The sequence below is a fragment of the Pithys albifrons genome, chromosome 4, assembly GCF_047495875.1.
Source record: "Pithys albifrons albifrons isolate INPA30051 chromosome 4, PitAlb_v1, whole genome shotgun sequence".
Lineage (NCBI taxonomy): Eukaryota > Metazoa > Chordata > Aves > Passeriformes > Thamnophilidae > Pithys > Pithys albifrons.
The window spans coordinates 3,255,678-3,274,355 of record NC_092461.1 but is presented as its reverse complement, the minus strand read 5'-3'; the positions used below and the strand labels follow the sequence as shown (position 1 = coordinate 3,274,355).

The 18,678-nt window shown below is 45.0% G+C and overlaps 1 protein-coding gene across 11 annotated transcripts in view; it reads left to right on the top strand.

Annotated features, from left to right (window-relative positions):
• ATXN1 (ataxin 1) overlaps positions 1-18,678 on the top strand; it is a 221,830-nt gene that overhangs the window by 117,520 nt on the left and 85,632 nt on the right. For 6 of the 11 annotated variants that reach the window (XM_071553218.1, XM_071553214.1, XM_071553216.1 and 3 more), the window contains one exon: positions 13,910-14,033. The exons of 2 other annotated variants lie outside the window; for them this stretch is intronic. The gene's annotated coding sequence lies outside the window, so the exon portion shown is untranslated. Of the gene's footprint in view, positions 1-13,748; positions 13,813-13,886; positions 14,034-14,053; positions 14,153-18,678 lie in introns of those variants that run through there. 3 more of the 11 variants (XM_071553220.1, XM_071553222.1, XM_071553225.1) reach the window with 3 other exon arrangements.

Here is an 18,678-nt window from a genome sequence, read left to right as displayed (position 1 = left end):
CCTGGGAAATTCTGAGGTTTGCTGGAACCCGAGGTTTGTAGCTGCTAAGACACAGCAGAGGCTGTTCCTCTCAGGCTCAGATGGGTGGTATCAGGAGGCATTCTGTTACTGTGGTAGTTTGTGCACTGCTCTGCTCTGTGCCACTGCTGAGGATTTTGCATCAGAAGTCGTGGCAAGGCAGTGTTGTGGTGTGTGAGGCTGATATTTTTCATCCAGGCTGCGCGTTGTAGTGGAAAGCCAACCCTAAACTCTGGTGCCAGAGAGGGTGTGGGAGGGGGTGATCTTCTCAAACACCACTGACTCCCTGGGCATCTTGGGGTACCCACCAAGCTCGTTGTTCTCCAAGAGTGTGTCCTTAGCCCAGCTCTGTGCTCTGCAGCAAACCCTCGTGGAGCAGCTGAAGGGAAGATCATTGCTGACCGAAGCTCGAGCCATGAGAACTGGATGCAGCAGGGCTGGTCAGCCCAGCTAATCCACTTAAACTGTGGAGCTCATCCGCGGATCTGCAGAGCTGACGGTGCTCTTAGGTGGGATAGCTAAAGAGGCTTTGGCATGAGCTGGCAGTTCAAGGCAATCAAAACCTGCAGCTGGGGCTGAGGATCTGGTTACACTGAGTTGGCCCTGACCCAACCAAACGTGGTTAAAAGTGAGCGGTTGGGTGAGATAAACTCCTGTACTTAAGCCTTGTCTTAGCTCCGAAGCTGATCAACGTGTTGAAGTGCTTTTCCAGTCTAACTGCTTTAATCAAAGGTAGGGCTTTCTTCATCTGTGAACTGGGATGAGCTTTGCCAGTAGAAGCCCTCTTTGTAACCAGGATAATTGCATCCACAGTGCTAGAGGTTAAGGTTTCTGCTTCAATTGTGTTACTGCACATAAGTGTACAGATCTTTTACAGGTAGAAAAGCTTTGATTTCTGTGCAGTAGGTGTGGTTGGGTCCCACCTACACTGTGGCTGTTGGCAGTGGTGCAGGATGAACAGCTGGTGTTGTAACAGAATCTCTGACTACATTACTCTGTTGTCCAGCCTGTGACATGAAGGTTTTCACCTCAAGAAATGGCTGGAAAGTTTAGGTCCATCTGATGCTCCAGGGATGGCTGCAAGCAAGCCCAGTGTGACCTTTTCTGACTTGTGACAATTGGCAGGGATGGCTGCAGCCCACAGGAGCAGGCAGTTTATCCTGGATGAAACCTTTATTTGTTCAGTCTTACCCTTTTTTGCAGTGGAGGGGATTAGAGGGATAGTACGAGGAGCAGTGAGTGGTGCATGTGCACTGCTGAGTTCTCTGCTGTCCTTCTTGCAGTACAAGGAGTCATTTGCAGAAGCTAAAACTTGGTTGTCTTTTGTGAAAAGGGCTTGTAATGTAATGTAAGACCAAATTATTCCCTGCAGCTAATCCTTGCTTCCCACAGGGAGGTGGAAATGGGAGTGCAGTGCAGGCAGGGACCACTCTTACACCACCCATGGACCACTCATAGCCCTGGGTCCAGAGACCTGCTCCTTCATTTCCTTCAGCAGCTGAAAGAGGCAGAAAATCCAGGCAGAACTCTAACTCTTTCCGAAATTCAGGAAAGGCTGCAACTGGGCTATTGGCATAAGGAGAGAACCAGGAAACAGGAGCACCTGTGTTGCATAGCTTTGGGCAGGTCAATTATCCCATCTCCAGTGAAATTCCCCTTTGCATAAGGTATGAATAATAAAACTCAACTTACCTTGCAGGGATGTTACAGAGTGAGCAGTTAATTTTTTTTTTTTTTTACACAGTGTTTGTGGTATGTAAAACCCTAAACGAGTGCAAAGCCTTATTGCAATTTAATTTTATTGAGGGTTAAATATTGGTGACGTGCCCAGCTGAGCACTTGCTGGCAGCGAGCGAGGCAAGTGACCAGCAGCATGTTTGGCAGCAAGTAATGGACAAAAAAGGAAAACAGCGTGAACTTACTCTGCTCCTACATATATTTTTTCTCTCTTTCCCACGTTACGTTTCCCATTAAGCAGATGGAGGTGATCAGAATATCAAATTGGAACTGTATATTTTAATAGACTTACATTTTACTGTATAAAAGGCAAATAAAGGTTAATGACATGAAAATTTGTCTTGTAGGAGAGTGAGAGAGTGGAAGTGCCTTCAAGGATGGGCTGAATGGTCCTTAAATGATGGCTTTGGGAAAGAGGCCACACCTGAGCATTAGGTGGCTGATTTTTCACTGGGTGGGTAGCACGCCCAAGGGTGCTTGTTCCTCCATGTTTTATGAGGGTTTTGGACTAAAACCATGGAGGACTTGGACATGCCCAAGGGTGCTTGTTCCTCAACGTTTTATGAGGGTTTTGCATTGGACTAAAACCATGGAGGACTTGGACATGCCCAAGAGTGCTTGTTCCTCAGCGTTTTATGAGGGTTTTGCATTGGACTAAAACCATGGAGGACTTGGACATGCCCAAGGGTGCTTGTTCCTCAACGTTCTATGAGGGTTTTGCATTGACTAAAACCATGGAGGACTTGGACATGCCCAAGGGTGCTTGTTCCTCCATGTTTTATGAGGGTTTTGGACTAAAACCATGGAGGACTTGGACATGCCCAAGGGTGCTTGTTCCTCAACGTTTTATGAGGGTTTTGGACTAAAACCATGGAGGACTTGGACATGCCCAAGGGTGCTTGTTCCTCCATGTTTTATGAGGGTTTTGGACTAAAACCATGGAGGACTTGGACACGCCCAAGGGTGCTTGTTCCTCAACGTTTTATGAGGGTTTTGCATTGGACTAAAACCATGGAGGACTTGGACATGCCCAAGGGTTCTTGTTCCTCAATGTTTTATGAGGGGTTTGGACTAAAACCATGGAGGACTTGGACATGCCCAAGAGTGCTTGTTCCTCAGCGTTTTATGAGGGTTTTGCATTGGACTAAAACCATGGAGGACTTGGACATGCCCAAGGGTGCTTGTTCCTCAACGTTCTATGAGGGTTTTGCATTGACTAAAACCATGGAGGACTTGGACATGCCCAAGGGTGCTTGTTCCTCAATGTTTTATGAGGGTTTTGGACTAAAACCATGGAGGACTTGGACATGCCCAAGGGTGCTTGTTCCTCAATGTTTTATGAGGGTTTTGGACTAAAACCATGGAGGACTTGGACATGCCCAAGGGTGCTTGTTCCTCAACGTTTTATGAGGGTTTTGGACTAAAACCCTGGATGACTTGGACAAGATTGGTGCCCCATGGCAGCAGCACAAGATGGGGGTGAGCAGGCTGTGGGTGCAGGGGGTTTGTGTGCAGGCACACACGCTGGGAGGTGCTCCTGAGTTCCAAACATGAGTCTGTGCCAGACTCCGCTGTGTTTCTGTGTTAGAGCTGCCCATGTTGTGTGGAATGAAGACTCTCTATCCAGTGAGGTTATAGAGAGGTACGTTTATTCTGGGCTCAGGGGCACGGGGGATAGTTCCTCCAAAAACATGCACACCTGGTCGAGTTAACAACTGGTTTATATGCAAGTATGTTATACATATTTATTATTTCTTTGTACATAAACATTGTTTTCTTAGAGAGGGCAGGGTTATTATAATGAGTTTCAAGAAGTGATTTCCATTTTCTCTGCCCCGTGCCACTCCTTCCTGCGCCTGTGCTGTTCCTCCTGGTAATTTGGGGCAGGGGGCTCTGGTGGTCTTTGGGGATGAAGTCAGTGGTCTTCCTCTCCTGAACTTTTTACCTTTTGCTCAAAACTGCTTCACACCAGACTTGCTGGCAACTGTAGCTGGTCTAATTGGTGAATTTCTCTACTTATCTTGTTCTTTTGACATGTTTTCTGATTTATCTTCGTTTCATAGAGTATCCTGGCTGTTTTAATTAGTCCAAGAGGCTCTGGGGCCTCTTGGTGTGGCATCTTCAAGGACAGGCCTGTACCTCGTGAGTTTTGCTGGATGTTATACAGTGAATTTTATAATAACTACTAAGCAAATTCTATGATAGGTATATCGATTAATAACATTATCAATTAATAAGCATATAGTCCCCAAAACACCGAGTGACAGAGAGGGCGAGGCTGCATGTGTGGCTCCTCCAGCTCGCTCTAATTCCGTGTGAATTGGGATTTTCCAGCAGTGGGTTAGTCCAGGTGCGATCACACCAGTGGGTTTCCCGCGTCACCTCGGTGTGCCTTTGCCTCCCCTGCATTTGGGCACTGCCTGCTCGTTCTCCTGAATTGTTATTAGGTGTGAAATGCTTCTTCTAATTACCACTGGTGGATGATCGCACAATTGAATAACAATCTCCTCGTAATCGGGGCTAAATAATTACACTCCCAAGTTTACTGGAGACAGTGTATTCCTGGTAGGAAGAATTTGACCCACACTTTTTATGTGTTAATTCAATGTATTTCCTCTGTGAGTGAGCTGAGAGACAGGTCCAAAGGTCAACAAAGCAGCAAAGGATCTTTCCAGTGTCTTTTTTTTTTTTTAAGCTTTGGGTGAAAGTCTGGTCTGTATCCCACACTTGTTCTTGGTGCATTTGAACACATTTCTTGGCCCTGGATTTTCTCAAAATTCGCTTTCTTCCCCAGGTCTAAAAGCTGTCGTGGTCACTTACCCCAGCATAGCGATGGCATCAGCTCCCCAGTTAACTTCTCGTTCAGTGATGTTTCTGAAAATAACAATTGCTGCAAGAAAACAAATAGTAGAGATGCAGCATATGTTGCACATAATGTTAATTTTTTGGGGAAAAAACCCACTACAAAATTAAGAGAGAAAACCTCATATCCTGTGAATTCCTGGCACAATGCCAGTGTATTCGAAAGAACTCTACGTTTGTCCCTAAATCTTACAAGTCCTTAACTACAATTTGTTTTCTCACATGCCACTCACCTTTAAGATGATACTCCTTTTTTTGGCATTATTAATTATCATTATTGTTGTTGCTGTTATTATTCCAGGAAATCTGTATGGGAGGAACGCTGAAATCTGGTTTAAAAATAGCATTTTCATGTCCTCCCACTCACTGTACTTCGTGCACAGAATGCCTTTTATAAATGCAGACTTGCTGCTTGGCGAGATAAAAGAGACTGTCACTTCATTTCCATAACCAAGTCATTCCCAGGAGAATTTCATTGTTTTAGCAATACCATTTTTCTAAAAGACCTTTTATTTTACTTGAGAAAGATAACAGAAATGAACTTCTGAGTGGTTATTCCACGAAACAATTAGCAGAAAGCAAGATTGCCTTGATGTGAGAAGGTTTATATGTGATGAAAATAAATTGCCAACTGAAAATCAAGTTAGAAACACCCCCCCACAACCTGAACCAAACCCTCCTTGCTTACAAAGGTGTCACAACCTTTATCAGCGCTCTCATGAATAAATTTGGTCACATCCTCGAGTTCAGCCCAGTTCCAAAAGACACTTGCATAACTTCTGAATTAGAGGCAGTCACGGGTAATCACTGGCAATTATTACAGCGCATTAATTTCGTTCCCAGGTATGTTGGCATTGCCGGGGAGGAGCGGTGGCCGCGCGCTGTGCCGGGCTGAGCTCGCTGTGCTGCTGCTGTGTGTGCTCACACAGAACGCTGCCCCAGCCTCTCTCACCATTTCTCCAGCATTTCTCACCCCTTTTCTCAGCTGGTCTGTGTCCCATGCCAGCCTGACCTTCCTTTGAATGCTAAACACACTAAAGCCTGTCAGAATGACAGCATCAAAGAAGTGCTGATTTAGAAAGCAGATACAGTAAGTGAAAGGTCCTACTGCTTGTATTTAGTTATCTCCTTTTTTTTTCCTCTATTTTTTTGTGAGGGGTGCATATGTCTCTCATTTGGACCTATTTTGAGCCATGCTTGCATTTTCCTGAGTATGAATCAATGCAATTACCACTTCAGGCTCCACAGACAACCTACTACTGTAGGTAGATATACGTAATCAGAAGCAAAAGGGAAGAGAAGGAAAAACATTTACTTTGTAGTCAGGAAAGCCTTTATGGTTCTGGCATCATACTTAAAATTGCATTGTATTAAAGAAATGCAACAATTTCGGAAATTATTATTTATAGGAAGGTTTATGAATTCAGGATGTGATATTCTGACTCACTCGACAGCAAACATGTTTGCACTCTGTCTGGAATGAGTCACGCTGACATTTGTCTTAAGTGTGGCAATTGTTTTAGCCCTCTGCTTGGTGCGGGATGAATGAATGGGCTGAGCTCCCCTGGTGCAGATTTACTACGTGCAGCTACCCTGGTAAATCACAGGCTCAGCTGCAGAGAATTTCCTGTGGCACACACACACACACACACACAGAGACAAACACACACATGTGCACACCCCACACTTTACTTTTAAATACTAGATTCACAGAAAGGAAATGCATAATTACAGTGCTGGCTTTTGCACCACATAAAGCAGCCCACATCAAAAGATGTTTGTCATTAATGTTTCAACAGGTAGTCTCTGGATTTACTGCCAAGCCGTGTTCCTGTTACTTAGCGCTCCGTGTCGAAATCGTTGAAATCTTTGTTGTAAGCCAGCGTAGTCATCTCAATCCTGCAAAAAAAGTTAGTCAATAGTGCCTTTGTTTTCCAGCACTGTGTTTCACGTTACATCAGCAGCACAGAAGATGTGGCTGCGCTGGAGGCAGGGAGAAGGCTGAGGGTGGGCTCTGGGCTGGTTTCCTAAGGAAGCAAAGCTCACGTGGTGCATTGTTTGTCCCCCCAGCCTGGCAGCTCCTCCTCAACCCAATGTGCTGTACAGGTAGGGGATTGGGGAAGCTGCTCCCTGAAAACTGTGTAAGTAGGCAGGCAAATAGCTGTGAGAACCTGTGCCTGAACCCACTGAGGCAAAGACTGTGGCCCAAACTCAAATCTCACTGGTACCAGGGAATTGGCAGGGTGGGCATCTGCTGGGGTTGCTGCTGCCACCAGAGATCAAGACATTTTGCTGGTATTAGTTCTGTGGGTTGTTGCACTAACAATCTTCTTCAGAAAGTTTTATCTCTGACCAGCTAAAATGTTGCAGATAAACAGAATCTCAGCCATTGGTTATGGTGCTGCTACAGTTTGTGGCTCACAGCATTTGAATTCTCCTTTCAACACCGTTTTTGCAGGAGAGTTGTGGTCAACACATGGGAGGTGTCTGTATGTTTAATGAAGGCCTAACCCTTGAGATTGTTCTCACCTATAACAAGTTAATACAGTGCTGCAGGTCTTCAAATATGCAGGAGACTCATTGTCTCCACTCAGGGCTGAGCTGCATTTTTTGCATAACACCTTCCATAAAAGAAAAAGAGAAATATTTATGTCATGTAACAGTATCCAGAGTGGTTATTTTTATTGCTTATATCTGTTCAACATTACCAGCTCTGAACCTGAATTACTATGGAGCATTTACATTCTTTTCCCAATCTGTTTCACTCAGAAGACCTGTAGGAATGACTGTATTACAAACATGCAGATAGAAGAATTGTTTTTACATTAAGCCTCTGTATCACAGAATCATAGAATGGATTGGGTTGGAAAAGACCTCCAAGATCATCAAGTCCAACCCTTGGTCCAACTCCAGTCCCTTTACCAGATCATGGCACTCAGTGCCACGGCCAAGCTCACCTTAAAAACCTCCAGGGATGGGGAATCCACCCCCTCTCTGGGCAGCCCATTCCAATCCCTGAGCACTCTCTCTGCAAAGAATTTTTTTCTGATCTCCAACTTCAATTTCCCCTGGCAGAGCTTGAGCCCATCGTGCCCCCTTGTCCTATTGCTGAGTGCCTGGGAGAAGAGACCAACCCCCACCTGGCCAGAACTTCCCTTCAGGCAGTTCCAGACAGTGCTGAGGTCACCTCTGAGCCTCCTCTTCTCCAGGCTAAACACCCCCAGCTCCCTCAGCCTCTCCCCACAGCACTTGTGCTCCAGTCCCTTCTCCAGCTTCGTTGCTCTTCTCTGGCCCCGCTCCAGCCCCTCAATCTCTTTCCTCAACTGAGGGGCCCAGAACTGAACACAACACTCAAGGTGTGGCCTCCCCAAGGCAGAGTCCAGGGGAAGGGTCACTGCCCTGGGCCTGCTGGCCACGCTAGTTTTGATACAGAACAAAATAAGAATGAACAAAGAGAAATTTAAATCTGTTGAAATTCTCTCTCCTCCCTCCCACTGTTCCTGCTTTGATAGCCATGAAAAAGTGGTAAATACTGGGTGGTGATGTAAATGGGATATTGGATTTTTATTAAAAAACACATCATTGATACCTGATAGGAGGTGTTTGGGAGGTCTTTTTCTTCTTCCAGATGTGTCCTGTTGCTTCTTAGGCAAAACAACCTCAAAATGCTTGTGCTAGTTTATTTTTTTCAGTTGGTGGCATTGTGTGTTGCATCCAGTGGCCACCTCTTTACTTCTTTAATACTGTGCTATCTTTGTAGGGAAAATAACTTGGAAACTTAAGTACAGGGCTAAGCACAGTCTAACCTTGACTCTTTTTGTAGCACAGGTTATTACTGAAATACAGATGGTTGTGATTGCTGTTCCTTCTGTAAAGGTGATGTCTCTGAGGTCCTGGTCAGATTTGTGTTTGCACCCTGAGATCAGCTCAGTTGGTTAAAACTTGGTTGTAACAATGCCAAGGTCATGGGTTCAATCCCCTGTGTGGGCCCTTGACTTAAGAGCTGGACTTGATGATCCTTCTGGGTCCCTTCCAACTCAGAATAGTCTGTGAGTCTGTGATTATTAGGCATCATGAAACAGAGAGTTTGACTTCTACCTGCCATGTGGTTTTTTGTGTGTATGACTGTGATGGACTTACGTGTGTTCTGATCATTGTTCAAAGGAGTTGGGATCAGGAAATGGGTAACAAGAGCAGTGGGGACCACCCTGGGAACAAAGTTGCTTCCATGGTTTCCAGATAAGAGATCTGGATGGATGGAAGTCCAGTGAGTAGGACTGGAAATCCCATTCTCAGTCAGTCTGCATAGGTTGATGCTAAAACTGAAGGTGGTTTACCTGAGCCTTAACTTCATGAAAAATACCTGCTGTGGGTGAAACACTGATGAATAATAGTTTTTGGATTAAATCTTGGGACACTGATTTCTAGATGACTAACAATTAACTTCAATTGTGCAGGGTCAGTGGTCACCTTGAGCAGCAGCTCCTGCTGAAGGGTGTGAGCTGCAGCCTTACCCTGTCAGCCCCATGAGCAGCAGGTCCTGTCTGTGCACAGTTTACAGACAGATGGTCCCATCCTGCAGCAGTTCACTTTCCTGCTGAGCAAGCACTCCTGTTGGAAATGCTTTATACACAGGAGAGATGTCTGGGCTGGGACATCCCCGTGGATCTGCTCACAGAGCTGGGGAAGGTAACACAGATCTCCTTCCCTTTGCTACAGATTTCGGGGCAGGATGGATTCCTTCCTTGCCTGAGCCCCAAGACCTGAGTGCTGTTTTTCTGGTTTAGGACCTGCAGGATATGAAAAGTGCTGACAACTTGATTTACTGTTCCCTTGCACCCAGACACAGTTATTCACCCTGCACAAAGTGGGTGTAACACCTTGAGAAGCTGTTGCATTTCACTGTGGAACCACAGGCAGAGCCATGGGAAATGCTTGTTTGCATGATAAAGCTGTGCAGAATCAAACTTCAGATGAGGAATGGATGCTAAACCATTTTATGTTTTATGGAAATGAAACCTCTCTTGTCCTAAGGGGATATTGCTTCACCATAGCATTAGAGGCATAATTGAGATTTAAGTCATTTTTACACGAGCAGAACAATTAGTGGAGAGATGACTCAACCCCATCAGGAACAGCCTTTATATACGAGACACAATGTCAGATTTTCAGATGGGTAAAGTTTGGCATGGCTACTGTAGAGAAGCTTTTATTAACTTGAAATCTAAAAGATATTAAGCTCTTGTTTGGTTTGTGGTTTCGAGTTTTGTTTTGTTTTATTTGGGTTTGCTTATTTTAAATTTCCCTTAGAATCTTTCATCTCTGTGTAAAGCAGCTAAAACTGTTGGAAATAATTTAAAAGTTTTTTCCTGACATCATAAATGATATACACATTAGTTATGCTCCAGGAAAATAGAGCCTCACCTTTCTCATTTGAGGTGAGGCAGGGTTGAACCTGCCTAGAACTATTTAATGTGGAGGGAGAATAAAGGAGGAAATGAATTATGGTTTTATTTGAGTTGAAGGATTAGTTGTGAGATAATGGCCAACAACAAAACAACTTGGGCACAATGGTGCCATCTCTTAAACAGTTTTATTACCTTATGCTGATTTGTGAGTTAGAAATAACCAAATTATGTCATGCAAGAGAGCAAGGAATGATAATTAAAAACCTGCAGGAAAGGACTAGTAAAATGGTAATCTCTCACTGCCTGATCTTCAAAGCAAGATGGAGAGCATGACCTTCCCTTGGAATAAATACAGGATATTGCACAGAGCCAATTTTTGGGTTTCAGGTTTTGCCAATTTGCAGTTCCTCACTTGTACTATAGTCCTTATTTGTTGCTTGCCCTGGGGTCCAGTTTTAGTTTCTAAATACTCCTTTGATTTGAGATCTGTTTATGTCTCAATTACACTTGTAATCTGTCAACTCAATGTCCTTTTTAGCACTCAAGGACAGGGCTGTGCTGTGATATTTGAGCAACCATCAAAATCAGCTTCCCTGGTAGTTGCTTTCCATTTACTGCAGAGATGTGATCAGTAACTGTGTGTGTGATAATGATTTGTTGATCATGTTGAAACTTCACTTGCAAAGCCTGGTTAAAACCTAATTGTACTGCAAACTTCCACTCCAAGTAGTGACTGTTTCACGTTCTCCAAGAAGAGCATCTCATTGCAGCCCATCAGATCTGCAGAGCAAAAAGATTATCCCAGTTAGGAACTGAGTGCTCTGCTCTTCAGGTGAGGACTGTGCTTCAAGGAGCAGCAAATCTCTCTGTGCATGGTGAACCCAGAAGTTATTTTGAAGGTGTTTAAATGTTTCATTTTAACACTGAGAAACAAAGTGGTTTGAGTATTTTGAACTTGGGTAGAGGTATTTTCAATCATGAGATTCACATAATTTAAAGAAAGAATAAATGGCTTGAAAATCAACTGGCTTGGGTTTAAGGAAAATTTTGAGTGTTTTCTTAAAAAATGGTCTGGGTTATTTTTCTTTCTTTGGTCTGCTTTCTAAGTTAAAAGTCATGTGAGTTGATGTCTGATGGTGTCTTTTTTGTCAGATAAGCAGTGAAGTCTCATTTAGTAGAGGAAAGCAGCTGTTGTCCAAAGTCTTGGAAGTGTAGCCAGGGCCTGGGTACCTGAAGGCTCCTGAGGGACCAGTATCTCTGTCCCAGAAGAGCTGTACTTCCAACATAAGAGTTCCTCAAGCTGGGAAGATCTTTGGAACAGTGTCTTGCATTGCTACAGTCACTCAGGGAGAGGACATGAGACTTTTAACTGAGACAGGTGGTCATTGTTGTCACTGTCATCATTGCCAGGCACCTTGGGGGGTCCCAGCCAGCTGGATGCTGGTTTACAGGCACTGCTCCATAACTTCAGCCACTAAATCCAGGAGCAGTCTTACACCAAAGCTGGGCAGGTATTGGTTTGGGCTTGAGAAGGTTTTATAGAATCATAGAATGGATTGGGTTGGAAAAGACCTCCGAGATCATCAAGTCCAACCCTTGGTCCAACTCCAGTCCCTTTACCAGATCATGGCACTCAGTGCCACGGCCAAGCTCAGTTTAAAAACCTCCAGGGATGGGGAATCCACCCCCTCTCTGGGCAGCCCATTCCAATGCCTGAGCACTCTCTCTGCAAAGAAGTTTTATTGTTGTTGCTTTGAATGTTCAATGAAAACAAACAAAAAAACCCCAAGGTGTAAACTTTTTTTGAATGGCAATTTTTTTATCCTTGCATTACCTTCCCTCTGCTCTTCCCCCATCCAACTGCATTTGTCCATCTGTTACTTGTTTCCTGCCTTCACATAGGGTGAGATTCATCTGCATTCATCTGTGGCCATCTGATCTGAGCTCAGTGTCTAGACTGACTTTATGGAGAGAGCCAGACCTTTCTAGAGTGATTCATTCTGTCCTAAAGCAGATGCTTAGCACAGGTCAAATTGATAATTTTCTAGATTGCCTAGTTCCCTTCACTGGAAATGGAGAGAGCTTGCACTGTCTAAGGTGTCGACCTGCTGGAAGGCAGGAGGGCTCTGCAGAGGGATCTGGATAGACTTGAGAGATGGGCTGATTGCAATGGAATGAGGTTCAACAAGGCCAAGTGAAGGTCCTGCCCTTTGGCCACAACAACCCCCTGCAGCGCTCCAGGCTGGGCACAGAGTGGCTGGAGAGCAGCCAGGCAGAGGGACCTGGGGGGACTGAGGGACAGGAAGCTCAACAGGAGCCAACAGTGTGCCCAGGTGGCCAAGAAGGCCAATGGGATCCTGGCCTGGATCCAAACTAGTGTGGCCAGCAGGCCCAGGGCAGTGACCCTTCCCCTGGACTCTGCCTTGGGGAGGCCACACCTTGAGTGTTGTGTTCAGTTCTGGGCCCCTCAGTTGAGGAAAGAGATTGAGGGGCTGGAGCGGGGCCAGAGAAGAGCAACGAGGCTGGAGAAGGGACTGGAGCACAAGTGCTGTGGGGAGAGGCTGAGGGAGCTGGGGGTGTTTAGCCTGGAGAAGAGGAGGCTCAGAGGTGACCTCAGCACTGTCTGGAACTGCCTGAAGGGAAGTTCTGGCCAGGTGGGGGTTGGTCTCTTCTCCCAGGCACTCAGCAATAGGACAAGGGGGCACGATGGGCTCAAGCTCTGCCAGGGGAAATTGAAGTTGGAGATGAGAAAGAAATTCTTTGCAGAGAGAGTGCTCAGGGATTGGAATGGACTGCCCAGAGAGGGGGTGGATTCCCCATCCCTGGAGGTTTTTAATTTGAGCTTGGCCGTGGCACTGAGTGCCATGATCTGGTAAAGGGACTGGAGTTGGACCAAGGGTTGGACTGATGATCTGGGAGGTCTTTTCCAACCCAATCAATTCTATGATTCTATGTAGATGTTTGTCCTGCACATGTTTTTGGTTTGAGGACACGAGTTCCCCCATAAGGCTGACAGGGTGGGATTTGTGTGCATGAGACCTGAAATTGCATGTGAAGTGTATGAGGAACCTTACACGAAGGGGAAGGTTTGTGGCACAAAGCAAAACTAAGAATTTGGGAAGCACAAATAGGCCATGGGAACCTGGCTGAAGGAAATGTTCAATTTTGGACTTGTGGAAATTAACACTCTATTTAACTATTGTGTGTGGGGTTCACAAATAAATGAAGGCCAGCAAATTTCCCACATCCCATGAAAAAGGTTGAGATACCTTGTATAGCAGAAAAAAAAATTAAGAGTTGATCCACAAAGAAATTATCATTAAAAAAAATTAAAAGCACACAATCTTAAAAGTCTCAGATATGAAAAATACTTCCTTACTGAGGAACAGCAAGTGTGTGTGTGATTTTTGGCTTCAGTGCTCCTCTGTTGCAGTATTACAGATAACCACAGAAATAACCAGGTGTTTGCATTCCCTCAGAGAGGTTCATTGAGAACAAAAATCTTCCTGGATCTCTCTGTAAACCACGAACTTTGTTTGCAGACACTTTTCTAAACAGCAGCTCCAAGTAGTTTTTTTCTTCCTCTTGTTACAGCAACAGAAGTATCCAAGAATTATTTTAATTATGTGTCTGCATCAGCAACTCTGAACTGGGTTTTAATTGTTGGTAATAAGAAGTGCAATGCAAATGACTCTTCCCATCCTAGATCAGTGTTTGCCACACACTCACTCTGTGCTGGAATCTCTGTCCTGGGAGCTCATTGAAAATGCATTTGCACTAAGGAGATGTAGGAATTAATTGTGCATTTGCTAAACACTTTTATGGATTTTCCTCTTTGTATTCTTTGCTTTCTTTTCTCAGTTGGTTTTGGTTTTGTTTTACAGCTCTATCTTACTTTATTTGAACGAGAAAAGCCAGTGAGGACCTGTGAGCAGCCCAGCAGTTTCTGAAAAATCTTCATGCAAAAGGATAATCCAGAATTCCCCGAAGCAGCACGTAGTGAATGTTGTGAGTTCCTACTAGTGATAACAAATATTTCCATTTGTGTCTTCTGGGAGGTGGAATCTGCCCTGTGTTTTCTCCCTTCCCTGGGATGCATCTTCTTGCTCTGCTGAAACCAAAGGCAGGTGTGTTTGTGTTGGGCTGCAAAGCCAGACTTGAATTTCTCTCCCTCTTACATTTTTTTTTAAATTTCTTTCAATGTGCTCAAAGACAAAAGTTGTTATTTGTACCTGGTATTCCAAACTGCCATTGATCAGTTTGTTATATTTGAGTATTTTCCATACAAAAGCTCCTCTCAGAGGTTTGTGTTCATGGGAACTGGAGTAGCACACCTTTCAGGAGGAAACACAGTCACTCAACTAAGATCTTGATCCAGCTGTTGTATTTAATAAAAGAAAACGTTCCCATGAGGGGTGGTTAAGGAGAAGGCATAAATATTTTTTATGTTCATTGTTTTTCTCTTGAAACCCACTGCTTTTCTGGGTGGAAATGGACCAACGTGCAGCTCAAATGTAAACAGCCTCACAAAAAGAGGAAAATAAGAATTCTCTGCCTGCCAGGTTTTAAAATAATCCTTGTTTTTGTCTTAAGAAGGAACAATGGGGATTTCAAAGTTAGGTGAGTTAGTATTTAAATCCTTGTGCCCAAAGTGTGCAGTGGTCCTTCAAGATGGTAATAATATTAAAACAAGCTGCAGGTTATCCTAGTTTCAGCAAGTTAGTTTTTGCACTTTCCATAAATGTAGTAGATTTATTTTCTGACTGTTGGGCCTTGTCTCCCTGAAAGTTGGATGCCCTCCTTTGCTCTGCTTTTCCTTTGGGTTCAGGCTTTAGGAAGACTGAGACAGAGTCTAAGTGGTGCTGCTTTCCCAAGAACCACTTACTAGAATATTAGAGAAGATGCTGAAAAATTTCATAATCTTTTACCTTTCCTGCATGCTTTGATTACAGTGAAATAGTTAACAAAGCTGACTTTGGAATTGTTGCTTACCAGTGGCACTGAGCTGCCAAGGAAATAGCTCATTAAGGTGAATAAGGGGCCTCTGAGACCTGGAGCTTCTCACTGTCCATGTATCCAAACAGATGTGGCCATATCAGCTTATTCCCACACTGTGAAAGGGTTCTTTGAAACCACAGGAGCTTACTTTGCATGCTGGCATTCCTAGAACAGAAGAGGACAGCCTTAAATAATAATAATAACAACAACAATAATAATAATAAACTGTCCTGGCATGCAGAGCTGTTGGGGTAACAGGAGATGTTTGCTCAAGATGTTGCAATCACCTCCACTGATTGCAACAGCAGCACCACCTCATGTGGAGAGGAGCATTCCCCAGGTCCTTTAAGGTATGTGGTGTGCCAGATGAGCCAGATAAACTGCCTGAGAGAAGGAGGCAATCATCAGCCATTCCAGGGGATGGAATATCTCCTGAAGATGCTGTCAGTGTGATCATTGCATTCTGCCCTGTCCTAAATGGTTTCAAATGAGCCCACTTAAAGCAGCCTGGTGTTCTGCTGTTGCTGAGCCAAACCCCTGAATTACACTCACAAGGCCTGGCTTTGTGCAGAAAAAGCACCATTCTTCTCACCAGGTATGGATGGGGGGAAAGTGTTCTTGAGAATGGCTCTTACCCTGCACCGAGGACTGGTTCCTTCTGGGGAGTCATTTGGAGGTGATGGAGAGCTTTTTAGAAGTTCCTTGACAATGTATTTTGTCACTTGGCTTCTTCTCAGAGGACACTGCTGCAAGAAGGAGGCAGTTGGCCAGACTCCTGCTCTTCCCTTTCCTCTTTCCTTTATCCTTTCAGGGAGGCAACATTACCAGAGATGAGGAGGGATGGTGTTTCTCCTGAAAGAAAATGCCAGCATACAGTGATTTTACTGCAAAATACTGCTCTCTCCTCCCTGTTTGCAGGGTGTTGTCATGATGAGATGTGCAGAAAGCCATCAAACCTTTCCCACTGCAAGCAGTAGCTGTTCTCTTCCCTGCTGCTGCCTCCTCCTGCCACCCAGGCAAATTTCAGAGGAAGGGGAGTGTGAGGAGGGAGTGGTGCAGTAAATTGGGACCAGTGTCTTGTATCCACCTAGAAACTGCCTGTTTACTAAACAGCACTAATTTCTCGCTTCCTTTTTCCTGCTGTCTTCATTTGGATAAAGCAGATTTCTGGAACAGCAGAGCTGGTACAAATCAAGTCCATATTCCACTTCTTGGGAGAGAAAAAGGGATGTCAGGAGGGCTCGTTAAGGAGGAACATTTATTGCACTTAGCAAAGGGTAAAAATGAAACGAGGCAAGGACTTTGTGAATTCCATCATACAGTTTCATAATTTTCTGGTAGGATTTAGGTATCCTGAGGTGGTTTTTTTCCTATCCTGGAAACATATTCTGCAGCTTTTTTGGAGTGGTAGCCACACAAGCACAAACACATTCTAACAGGAGCAATGAATGAACTCTTCATGTTCCTCACTCACAGGCATTTCTTCACATTATTTTTTTTCTGCTTATACGAGAACCTCTGGCACAGTTTGTGAGAAATGGAAAATAAATCTCTAAATCCAGAATGTGTCAAAAACAGAAAGGTGTTTAGTTGATCTCGTATCTATAATTTGGGGCAAACTGCAGGTGGGAGGATGGTAAACATCCCTGTTTCTCTCTGGGACAGGCTTTCCATGCCCCACGGTCAGTGGGAACCTGCTGCTGTAAGGGCTGATTCCACAGAGGATCTCAGGGACTGCAGCCACATATGGTTTAGCCCATGTTCCATCCCATTTTTGAGCTGCTGTGTCTTTTCTCCACTGTTTGGCCCTCCTTGCTCCCTTTCCCCTGGTGCTATCTGGGCCATCCCCCCGCTCTGGCTGCCGGCTGTTTTTCCTGGCACGTGGAGCTGTGGCGGGTCTGGGAGCGACAGCTCCTGGAGCTGATGTCAGTGCTGCTTCCTGAGCTGCCTGGCCGGGCTGGCGGCAGCCCAGGCACACCCTCTCCCCAGAGCATCATCTTCAGCAGCCCCTCGGGCAGGAGGCACATGCCAGTGGTGAAAATTGAAGGCTGGGGAGCCTTTCAGAGTGGTTTTCTGCGAGCTGTCATCTCCCACGCCTGGAGCCTCAGTGCTGGGTTTGTGGCGTGGTTAGAAGTGGTGCCCAGTGTCTGTTCTGAGCTGTACACACCTTGGAAGAGCGATGGGAAGCCTTGATGTTTCTGGATGTCTTTGCTTTTGTGTAGCTTTTGTATCCGTATTCTAAACCATTTCTTGGCTTTCTGTGGAAATTACCAGGCTGCTGACAAAAGAGCAGAGCTGTGGGTGTCCATTCGTGCAAACAACTGCCCAGCACATGCCACTCGGTATTTATAGTGAGGGGGAAGAAGGGAAGAATCACTTTAATTTGAGAAATGTCTCTCAGAAACAGCGGTAATTTATTCCTAGGCATTATTCTTCATTAAGAGCTACAGACAGCTGCAGCTTCCCTTTAAATAGAAATTGCTCTCTGCAGGCATGCTATGCATAGGGCTTCAGGTTTCTGCCATTTCTCTGCCAAAAAATCAGAAGTATTTCTCACCAAATAAATGTTTATTCAGAAAGTCATATTTCCTGGCTTTTATTTCATGTCACAGGCTTCCTCCAGCCAGGCAAGAACAGCTCAGGGCTGATGTTTGGGAGAGGAAGCTGAAACAGTTTGAGTCTCTTGCAGGGCTTCAAAGAAAAAGGGCTCTGACTGTAACTCTGGGCCTTGAGTTTGGCAGTTTTTCACTGATGAGCATTGGGTTAAAATGGATGTTGCAGAAACACAGCAGAGCAACTGGGCAGATGCAGAGAGGGTGGTGGGTGGTGTTGCTGTGCATCAGGTTGGGTCACCGCCTCCTCTGGCCTCAGAGCCACCGTGCTCAGACTGTATGGGTGGTGGCAGCCTTGCCTTGGCAGCCTGCAGCAGCCCAGCTGTTCTGGTCCCCTGTGTGGTCAGTGTATGGTAACACAGGGGCAGCAGGTGAGAGCTGGGCTGTGACCTGCTTGCACCTGCCACCCAGCAGAGAGGTGGCCAGGATGGCTTCAACATGCAGCTTCCAGCACTCACTCAGGGACTGCCACAGAGCCAAATGCCTTTTTATTCACATCTATGTAGCTTCCTTGGATTTACCTCTCTCTTCTCCACAACATTTCTGCTGTCTGACTTCTCAACTCATGACTTCCTAACCTATTTTTCCCCACTCTTTTCTAGCCTGAACTGCTGAACTTCCTTCTTTATCTCTGGCACTTATCTGTTGGACATATAAATGTGCCAATCCCTACCACTCCAGTAGGTGACTTTGCTGTCATAGCAGCCCCAGTTGATTGTCTTTTGTCATCTGTGTCTCTGATGTTCCCATCAATATGAGATGTTTTTGTCCTCCACATCTTCTCTCAGTTCTCCCTGAGCTGCTAATTTTATGGCTTACAGTATGCAATGCATGTATTAAAATAATTTTTAGTTAGGTCATTCATTACTCTCTTGCTTTCTTCTTGTCCGGTACAGCTTCCAGAGAACTGAGAGGCTGTAATTTCTGCAAGGCTGAAATCCAAGTCTTTGATAGGCAGGCATGACGCCTGGGGCCACTACATGTTGCTACCGGTTGTCAGCTTTGTAAAACTTACCCTGCAGAGCAAAGAAATCTGGGCACAA